The sequence below is a fragment of the Bison bison genome, unplaced genomic scaffold (genome assembly GCF_000754665.1).
Source record: "Bison bison bison isolate TAMUID 2011002044 unplaced genomic scaffold, Bison_UMD1.0 scf7180017864325, whole genome shotgun sequence".
Classification (NCBI taxonomy): Eukaryota; Metazoa; Chordata; class Mammalia; order Artiodactyla; family Bovidae; genus Bison; species Bison bison.
In genome coordinates, this window is record NW_011494897.1 from 6,121,167 (window position 1) to 6,131,690 (window position 10,524).

The 10,524-nt window shown below is 39.5% G+C and overlaps 1 protein-coding gene across 1 annotated transcript in view; it reads left to right on the forward strand.

Moving 5' to 3' along the window:
- USH2A (Usher syndrome 2A (autosomal recessive, mild)) overlaps nt 1–10,524 on the forward strand; it is a 939,168-nt gene that overhangs the window by 436,657 nt on the left and 491,987 nt on the right. The window lies entirely within an intron of this gene.

Below are 10,524 nucleotides of genomic sequence, written 5' to 3' on the forward strand. Positions count from 1 at the left end.
GTCTCCTGTTAAATCACTCAACTTCCAAGATTTTTTTGGTTACATTGTACTGACGGTGAAGCCAAAGCTTGAAAAATGTAAAAGGGCTTGTGTTGACTTCCTTCCCCCAAGGCTGTCTTACTGTGTCTTCTCTACTGTCGACCCTGTTTCTTACCTGACTCCTTCTACTAACATACCTTTACTCAGAGGGGTGCAGAGGGGGCTTTGGAAATGTATCAACACAAAGAGCTCAGCATATGATTCCTCTGCCTCCTATTGATCACAGGGTTGAAGCTGGGACCCAGTGTGGTCCCCAGCCGCACTCACAGTGCAATGATGACGTCATGTCAGTTGAACTGAGGCAGTGACGTCATTTCAAACAAATGCCACTGACACATGTTAACCCCTTTAAAACCCTCATGAATGTGGAATAATCTTAAGACTCAGAAGTGTGACTCAGTGTGGCCTGAATTTTAGACCATTTGGGAAGAAACATAGTATATCTGCCCATGTCATATTATAAAGTGTCAGGACACTTGAGAAAAGGAAATTGCTCAAAACCTTGTGAAACATAAGAGGTCTATATTATGTATGTTGTCTGGCATCTGAATCATGTTTATACTTGTATGGTAATTATAGCCTCGTATATTATGATATTTTAGATACTGTGTGTGACTACTAGGTGAGACATCATTAATCAAATATGGATTGATGGAAAACTGAGGTGTTAGAGATATTAAAAGTCTTCATGAAAGGTCACAACAAGTTAGAGTCAGAGACAGGATTAATTTTTAATGAATTCACTCCTTCACATTAGTACCAGGTACTAAGGTTGTATGGAGCAGGGCATTTCAACCCACTCCAGTATTCTTGCCTGAAGAATCCCATGGACAGAGGAGCTTGGTGGGCTACAGTCCACAGGGTCGCAAAGAGTCAAACATGACTGAAGTGCCTGAGCATGCACACACTAAGGTTGTAACAGAGAATCAGCCAGACATGGTACCAAGTTCCCCACTTTGGTGCTCAAGACTTTATGGCAGCACGTACAGATGTAGGGAAGAGGAGTATTGGGACAGGGCTGGGGCTTTCATCCACCCCGTTGCGTTCCCAGAGCTCACACCTTTGTGTGCTCTAGTCTGAGAGGCCTCAAAGCACAAGAACTATTGCTTTTGTATTTTATTCATCATACTTGGATAGAATTCGGTAATACTTATTCTCTAAGGTAGGTATTATCACTACTCCTATTTGACAAATAAGAGAATTGAGGCACAGAAAGGTTAAGCAACTTGCTCACAACCACACAGCCTATGAGAGTTAGACTTTGACAGCATCTCAGGCATCCTAGTTATGATGAAGAGAATATGGTCTTAAAACAAGTTATGTAAATATTAAGACTTGGTTTCTGAAACTATTAAATGGAGATAACTGAAACTTTCAGGATTTTGAAGAGAACTAAAACTATAGATAAAATACCTAGCATGTTCTGAGTAAAGTACACTTAGTCAAGAAAACTAAAAAACAAATACTGAAAGTAAACTAAAAATAGATTACCCTTGCCCTAGGAATATCTGAAGGCATTATTTTAACTAAAAGTTATTGGCCACAGAATTTATTTCAGTAGACATGAAAACACATCTTGGAATGAACCTTACCATGTCTTAATACATATTATGCAAAGCACTTATTAGGACCAACTGTATCATCATGTGTAACGGGGAAAGCACAGCTTTCGGGCACACTGTAGACACACTTGGAGAAGGGAATGGCACCCCACTCCAGCACTCTTGCCTGGAAACTCCCATGGACGGAGGAGCCTGGTAGGCTGCAGACCATGGGGTCGCGAAGAGTCAGACACGACTGAGCGACTTCACTTTCACTTTTCACTTTCATGTACTGGAGAAGGAAATGGCAACCCACTCCAGTGTTCTTGCCTGGAGAATCCCAGGGATGGGGGAGCCTGGTGGGCTGCCATCTCTGGGGTTGCATAGAGTCGGACACAACTTACGTGACTTAGCAGTAGCAGTAGACACTTCCTACAAGAAGTCTTCGGGGAACACCATGTGTAAGTCAGGTGTAACCCTGTGTGCTCACTGGCTGCCTGTATACCCACCTCACTTTTTGGTTTGCACTAGACTGCCTGTTTACTTATTGTTTTGCCCCACGAAACCATGAGCATCATAAGGACAGAGCTGTGTCTGTCTTGTTCTTGACTGTGTTTCCCCATTGATCACAGAGACGGTAGAGAATAAGGGAATGAATGAAGTCAAATGACTCCTGGGAACAAAGAAAGATGATCACAAAGGGGTGAAGAGCAGAAATAGAGTGGGAAAGAAAAAACAATAGTGAAAAGATGGGTGGAAATGTAGAAACCCAAGAAAAAGAAACCAAGACCCCTTCCCTGTGCAAGTGAATGCTGACCTTGTCTATAGGGAAGTGGTGTGGCTGATGGCAGGTCTCAGAGTGTGGACCTTGAAGATTTCCAAAATGTACAAAATGCCACATAAGGTGGCACTGCAAAGCCAGAGAATGAACAGGATGGGGAAGAGAGTGAAGTGAAGTCGCTCAGTTGTGTCCGACTTTTTGCGACCCCGTGGACTGTAGCCCACCATCCATGGGATTTTCCAGGCAAGAGTACTGGAGTGGGTTGCCATTTCCTTCTCCAGGGGATCTTCCCGACCCAGGGATCTGAACCCAGATCTCCCCCATTGCAGGCAGATGTTTTAACCTCTGAGCCATTCAAACTGCTTTTTCATACCACCTAAAAAATGATACTAATTCTGTATTATCTTGTCTTGAATCCTTAACAGACCCACGTAACTATATACCTGCATTGAAAGCTCTTGGCAAATGTTAGCACCATGTAATAGATGCCTCAACTATAAGAAACTGGGGTATTTTTACAGTGTTCATAACCATCTTTTCTAGTTACAATGAGAATGGCTTCTTCAATGGTTTTCATCCTTTAGGTAGAATTTTTTAAAAATTTTTATTGGAATATAGATGCTTTACAGTGTTGTACAGTGAAATGATCCAGTTATATGTACACATATATCCCCTCTATTTTGGATTTCCTTCCCATTTAGGTTAGCACTGAGTAGCGTTCTCTGTGTTATACAGTAGGTTCTCATTAGTTATCTATCGTATACAAAGTTTCAATATTGTGTATATATCAATTCCAATCTCCCAATTCATCTCACTACCTCACCTTCCTCCCCCTGATGTCCATAATATGTTATTTCTGTCTGTGTGTTTATTTCTGCTTTGCAAATAGTTTCATCTGTACCATTTTTCTTGATTTCATATATATGCATTAATATGCAATATTTGTTTTTCTCTTTCTGACTAACTTCACTCTCTGTGAGAGTCTCTAGGTTCATCCTTGTGTCTGTAAATGGCACAGTCTCATTCCTTTATAGCTGAGTGATATTCTGGTGTATATATGTACCACATCTTCTTTCTCCATTTTTCTGTCGACAGACATTTAGGTTGCTTCCGTGTTTGGGCTATTGTAAATAGTGCTGCGATGAACATTGGGGTGCTTGTATCTTTTTTGAGTTATAATTTTCTCCAGGTATATGCCAGGAGTGGAATTGCTGGGTCATTTGGTAGTTTTATACTTAGTTTTTTATGGAAACTCCATACTGTTCTCCTTAGTGGCTGCACCAATTTGCATTCCTACCAATAATGTAGGAGGGTTTCCTTTTCTCCACACCCTCTTTAGCATTTATTGTTTGTAGATTTTTTTGATGAAGGCCTTTCTCTGATAAGACTCATAATATTTTTTTCCTAATTCCTCCAGGCATCTTATAAGCACCTATATTGCTTGTTGCTTTTATCTCCAAATGTCAGAAGATACAAAGCACAGTAGGAATGCAATGTTAATCACTTAAGAGAGGCACTAAATCAAAACGATAAATAGGATTTAAAGTTGTATATGATGATTCAAGTGTTATAACTGAGGCCCAGAGATGTCAAGAAATCCTAGTCAGCAACTGGAAGAACTGATTCAAATCTGAGTCTATCTGGAGTCAAAGTCCATTTTTTCTCACCTCTATACATTCTACTTATTGGACACATTTTATTATTTATCACAACTCAGAAAGGGAGCTGGAAGCTGGTTTTAAAACCCTGAGTACCTGTGTTGATCTTCTAAGGCTGCCATAACGAAATACCATAGACTGGACGACTTAAACAACAGAAATTTGTTTCTCACCGTTTTGGAGGCTAGAGGTTCAAGATCAAGGTGTTGGCAGGTTCGGTTTCTCTTGGGGCCTGTGTCCTTAACGTGCAGACAGCCAACTTCTCCCTGTGCTTCCCAGGGTCTTCTTCTGTGTGCAGCCCTGCTGCCCCTTCCTTTTGCTGTAGGAGCATCAGAACCATTGGATTAGAGACGTATCGTTATAACCCCATTTAACCTTCATCACTTCGTCAAAAGCCCTACCTCCAAATATAGTCACATTGAGGGGTAAGGTTTTAATATGCAAATCTTGGGAAACATAATTTTAAGTTCATAACAGCATCCTGAAGTGAGTGTTTTCTTTACTAGCAAAGGCTGAATACTCACTTTTCTTGAGATTTTACAACTTGCATGCAAGATGAATATAGTGGCACTTTAGATCTCTTTCAACTCTAAAATTTTATATTTTCAGTATACGCTAAATTTTTCTTATTTATTTTCCAAAGTCCACCTGCCCACTCAAAATCACAGAAAAGATAGAATAGGAGAGGGAGTCTGGCTGTTTGAAGTGAGCCAGTAACAAGCTGGGACTTCCCTGATGGCTCAGTTGGTAAAGAACCGGCCTACAATGTGGGAGACCTGGGTTCGATCCCTGGGTTGGGAGGATCCTCTGAAGGAGGGCATGGCAGCCCACTCCAGTACTCTTGCCTGGAGAATCCTCATGGACAGAGGAGCCTGGTGGACTGCAGTCCATGGGGTCGCAAAGAGCTGGACATCCCATGGATGGAGGGGCCTGGTGGGCTGCAGTCCATGGGGTCGCTAGGAGTCGGACACGACTGAACGACTTCACTTTCACTTTTCACTTTCATGCATTGGAGAAGGAAATGGCAACCCACTCCAGTGTTGCCTGGAGAATCCCAGGGACAGGGGAGCCTGGTGGGCTGCCGTCTATGAGGTTGCACAGAGTCGGACACGACTGAAGCGACTTAGGAGCAGCAGCAGCAGAGCAACTAAGCACAGCACTGGAACAAGCTGATGGAGGAAACTGCTCTTGTATTGGGTCTCACTTTAGCTTCTACACATGCTTTAAATCCTGCCTTGTTCCATCATATAATGTATTGTGATGCAGTTGGTGCTCATGGCTTGTCTTGGTGTCTGGATTGTTGCGGCATAATGTTCTTTCCATGCTAAGTAGCTTGCAGATGGAACTTCTATCCTATCCCATGAGGGCTGGTGCTGTCAGTAATAGCGAGAGTGTAGGATCACTAAAATGAATCTCTCCAGGGCTGAAATGTCAGTTCATAGACTGAGAAATGGAAGATGCATTCAGCTAGGTTAGAGAAATAATTGATAGCCGTTTTTAGTTATAAAAATGACACATGTTTACTAAAGATAATTTAAAACATGCAGATATCCCATCTTACAGATAGATGCTCTAATATTTGATGTAATTCCTTCTAGCCCCTTATTCTTTTTAACAAAATTGAGCTATAACGTAAAATTTGGAATCCTTGCATGTTCCCTTACTATGAATACATCCCATAGCATGAAGGATTTTTCCAGAAATATTTTGCTGTATTCTTTTTATGGATATACATTCATGCATTTAGCCACTTAAAAATTCAAAAGCTCCTGATTTATCTCTGTTTTAAATGTTTTGTGATAAATATTATCATACATAAATCTTTGTTTGCTACATCTCTAAAAGGGAAATAGCTAAGTCAAAGGTAGCAAACTTTTTCAGAATATTTGATATGTGTTTTTCATTGTTTTCCAGAAACATTCATCAGAAGTGAATGTTATGTCCTTATGTCTTTGACAGTTTTACAAGTTGAAAATATTATTTTTATTTGCACATTTAACTCCTTATTTTCTGCATACTTTTTGTATGATGATTAGTGACTTATATTTTACTTTGGTTCAATTAATCATAGTCTTGATGAGCAAAAATTTAGGAGGGATGAGGATTAGCTTTGAAACTTGTTTAAGAGCTATTTCATACCATTTTTTCTGGTTATAAGCATCTACACTATTTGCAACTCCTTGCCTTCTATACCATAAAAATTTTTCTCAATAACTTGGCTTAATATCCCCTCCTAAATTTTCAAGGTGTCAACTTTTTTTCTCACTCTTACTCCATTTGTTTGTAGCTTCCCTTTAAGTTTCCACATAGAACTAACATTCTTCTGCTATGTGTTAAAAAAAAAAAAAAAAGAATCTTGCCACCATGGTGGATACAGGTCAAAGTAAATTCATTTCAATTCAGACGCCACTTAGCATCTAGGTGGTTGGAATGCTTTTCTTCTTTCTCTTAAATATGAAGCATTAAAAGTCAAAGGCAGCACTGCACCTTGAGTTAGTACAAAATATATTTAAAAATGCATACAGTTCAAATTTTTTGCCTTGCATAGGCCATAAGCTAGTAGAATGGTGGGTCAGTTATGACACTGAAAAATGAATCCAGTTAGAGAACCTCCCGAAGGCTGTTGATGTTTGCTATAATAAATAGCACACACTTTAAGTCAAACTTTTTCATTCTGTATTCAAAGGTAATGGATTTTTCGTAACCATAGTAACCTTGGTGTATTTCTGGATAAATACATGAGGTATATACATTCTGGTTTTATTTTTGAATATAAACTACCACATTATGTATTACTAATAATATGAAAAATAGGATGTAGGTTAGTATAATGACAGGTTAAACTAGTATGCATTTTTCTTCTGCAAAAAATAAATATTTATCAAAAGTATAGGTTCAATTAATTTTTCCCCCAGTTTTGTGGTATTCTGGTGGTGCCATTTATCTTTTTTTTGCAAGATCTCCATTAATCTCTTATTTCTGTCTCATAACAGATTTTTAAGAATTTCAAGGTAAAAACAATTGTGCTTTAAAGCTTGTGATTAAAAACATTATTGAAAGATTGAAGGACCTATATCGCTATAACCAGCAGAGCTATTGTGAAGCCACTTAACATGTGTGTATACCATATGTTCATAAAGGAGAAAAACACCTTTTGTGAGCCTGTTCACAACATACTTGGATTGTGTCAAAAGTTCAGGCTAGATAGCATCCTGATTGATGATGACCATCCAAACTGTAGCCAACCAGATCATCCTCATTTTAAATGAGCACCGTACCAGAAAGTGGCAATCTTTAAGAAGTTTGTGAGATGGTTCACAGAAACTTGCAAAGATTTGGAAACAAGGATAGCAAGATGGTGGTCACTGGGAGAAGTATAATATGAGCATGGCAAGGAGGTTTTTGTGAGCTGTGCTGATCAGTGAAGAAAGAAGGATCCCTCAATTCAATTCTTCTCTTAACATAGCCTAAACCATCAGGGCTTATAAATACTAAAATTTCACAGAGAGAATGGTCAAAAGGCACTCCCTAAAATAATTAAATCTGACATCAAACCTTAAAACATGAATATTTTCAAGTGTAATGTCTCAGAAATCTATAGTAGTTTTATGATTGAATAAAAGTGGCTGATTTCTAGCACTCTGCATCTCCATTAGGATCTGAGCTTCTATCACTAAGACTGAGACAGTAACACAAGGATAAGAGTGATGTAAGGAGTGTGTGTGTGTGTGTGTGTAAGAGCAATAGAGACAGAAAGAGAGAGGCAGAGGCAAAGAGAGAGAGAAGGAGAGAGGAAAAGCAGATACAATACTAGTAAAGTCAGATAGACAGTAAGCGTTTATATCTTTAACCACTGAAAGTGCTAAAGCTTTTTTTTTTTTTTTTTGCCTTATTTGCCAAGGTCAAAAAGAACCATGTATAAACAGCAAAATAGAAATGTTCATGTTGAACCTTCTAAACACTTAAGTCTTACAATGAGACATTTATAGTAAAGGAAGCTGGACTGCTTATGGCACAATAAAAAGCATTTAAAGGTTAGGTACTTCTAACCAAGCATTATAAGGAACCTTATCAACACTCTACAAATTTGAGCTAAATTATATTCATTCATACTGGTGCTTTATGAAACATATTTTTATAGCAAAATAAAACTTTGCTTTAACCTTGATATTTTCTTCCATTTTGCATTTTTGAATACCACAGTGCAGTGATTCTAAATCACTGCTCTCACATAAAGTAATGTTACTGAAGGGAATACTGTTAACAAGCTTGTGTTCTAACCCATAAGGCAGAGTTTCAACAAGACAGAGCCTGGGAGGGTTTCCAGGTAATGCAGTGATCTCATCTATGAGTGATGTTGCCTTCCTATTGCAAACTAAGTCATTCTTTTGTGCCCTTTTGATGTCACAGACACATAGCGTTAAATTGTAAAGTCTGAGAAGCCTTGAGGATACAAAGGAAAGAAAACCAAATAACGAAAAGAAGTGAAAGCCTTCAGAGGCCAAGTTACTAAGTGATCAAAGACTCCAGAAGGGCTGCTTAAGGTTTAGCAACATCCCAGATCCTTGGATTAACAATGGATGCTTTACTTTTACTTTTTTTATTGAAGTACAGTTGATTTCAATGTAGTGCCCATCTCTGCTGTACAGCACAGTGGCTCAGTTACACATATATACACACTCTGTTTAAATATTCGTTTCCATTATGCTTTATCACAGGATATTCAATGCAGTTCCCGGTGCTATATATTGGACCTGGTTGTTTCTCCATTCTAAATGTAATAGTTTGCAATGGATGCTTTACTTTAAAAAGTCCTGTTCGCTTAGTAACAAAGGGTCAAGTGAAATGAAATAACTTGTACAAAATGTTTAAATATCAGTTGTGCTTGTAAACAATACAACCAAAGTGTCACTCTTACTTGAAGATGCTTCTGCATTGTGCAAGTGTGTGAAGAATTATGTTTAAATTTATATTTTAAGATTTGTACCCAATTATTACCTGTGATCCATTAACCTAGTTGATGAATATTATACTTTTAAATGGTAAGAAAGGGATCCTGATTTTAAGGGATTTCAGAGGACTTGTGGGTATCAGATTCAGTTTAAAAAGTAGTGGAGTTAAATCCTGAAAAGGATGATGGAATCTTTCCTTCCATTGAGAGCTTTATGAATAGAGCCTGCCTGCTATTTTGAGCATTAAGAACTGCCATTATTTTAAGTTTATTTCTTAAAGATTCCTAATTGAATGATAGATTCACACCAGAAGCACATCTGAAGTATCACCTTGATGAATATTCTCAAAGTGAACACATCCATGGAACCAGCACCCAGATTAGAACACAGAATATTATTCCAACCCTAGAAGCTTCCTGTTTTTGCCTTCAAGTCTTATCTCCTGACACAGGGGACCACTTTCCTGACTGTTTAGCTAAATTTGTTTCCCTGCTCTTGTATCTAGCATGAACGGACTCAGACTGTGTGCTCTCTTTTGTCCCTAATTTCTTCTGTATAATGTAGGAAGGAGGGGAGTCAAAGGAGTGATGTTCTGTAATCCTGCACCTATATCCTGAACCTCTGGTCTCTAGGTTGTGACTATGGCAGTGCCAGCTGTTATATTTCTGCCTTGCAGAATGGCATTGGAATATTTGTAAAATGAACCATCTACCTCATCCTCCAAGTCCAAAACTGAGGAATAATTATAGAAACACCTCTTCTAGGAAGTTCAGTTCAGTTCAGTCGCTCAGTCGTGTCTGACTCTTTGCGACCCCATAAATCGCAGTACGCCAGGCCTCCCTGTCCATCACCAATCCCAGAGTTTACTCAAACTCACGTCCATCGAGGTGGTGATACCATCCAGCCATCTCATCCTCTGTCGTCCCCTTCTCCTCCTGCCCCCAATCCCTCCCAGCATCAGGGTCTTTTCCAATGAGTCGACTCTTTGCATGAGGTGGCCAAAGTATTGGAGTTTCAGCTTCAACATCAGTACTTCCAATGAACACCCAGGACTGATCTCCTTTAGAATGGACTGGTTGGATCTCCTTGCACTCCAAGGGACTTTCAAGAGTCTTCTCCAACACCACAGTTCAAAAACATCAATTCTTCAGCGCTCAGGTTTCTTCACAGTCCAACTCTCACATCTATACATGACCACTGGAAAAACCATAGCCTTGACTAGACAGACCTTTGTTGGCAAAGTAATGTCTCTGCTTTTGAATATGCTATCTAGGTTGGTCATAACTTTCCTTCCAAGGAATAAGCATCTTTTAATTCAGTTCAGTTCAGTTCAGTCTCTCAGTCGTGTCCGACTCTTTGCGACCCCAGGAGTTGCAGCACGCCAGGCCTCCCTGCCCATCACCAACTCCTGGAGTTCACCCAAACTCATGTGCATCGAGTCGGTGATGCCATCCAGCCATCTCATCCTCTGTCGTCCCCTTCTCCTCTTGCCCCCAATCCCTCCTAGCATCAGAGTCTTTTCTAATGAGTCAACTCTTCGCATGAGGTGGCCA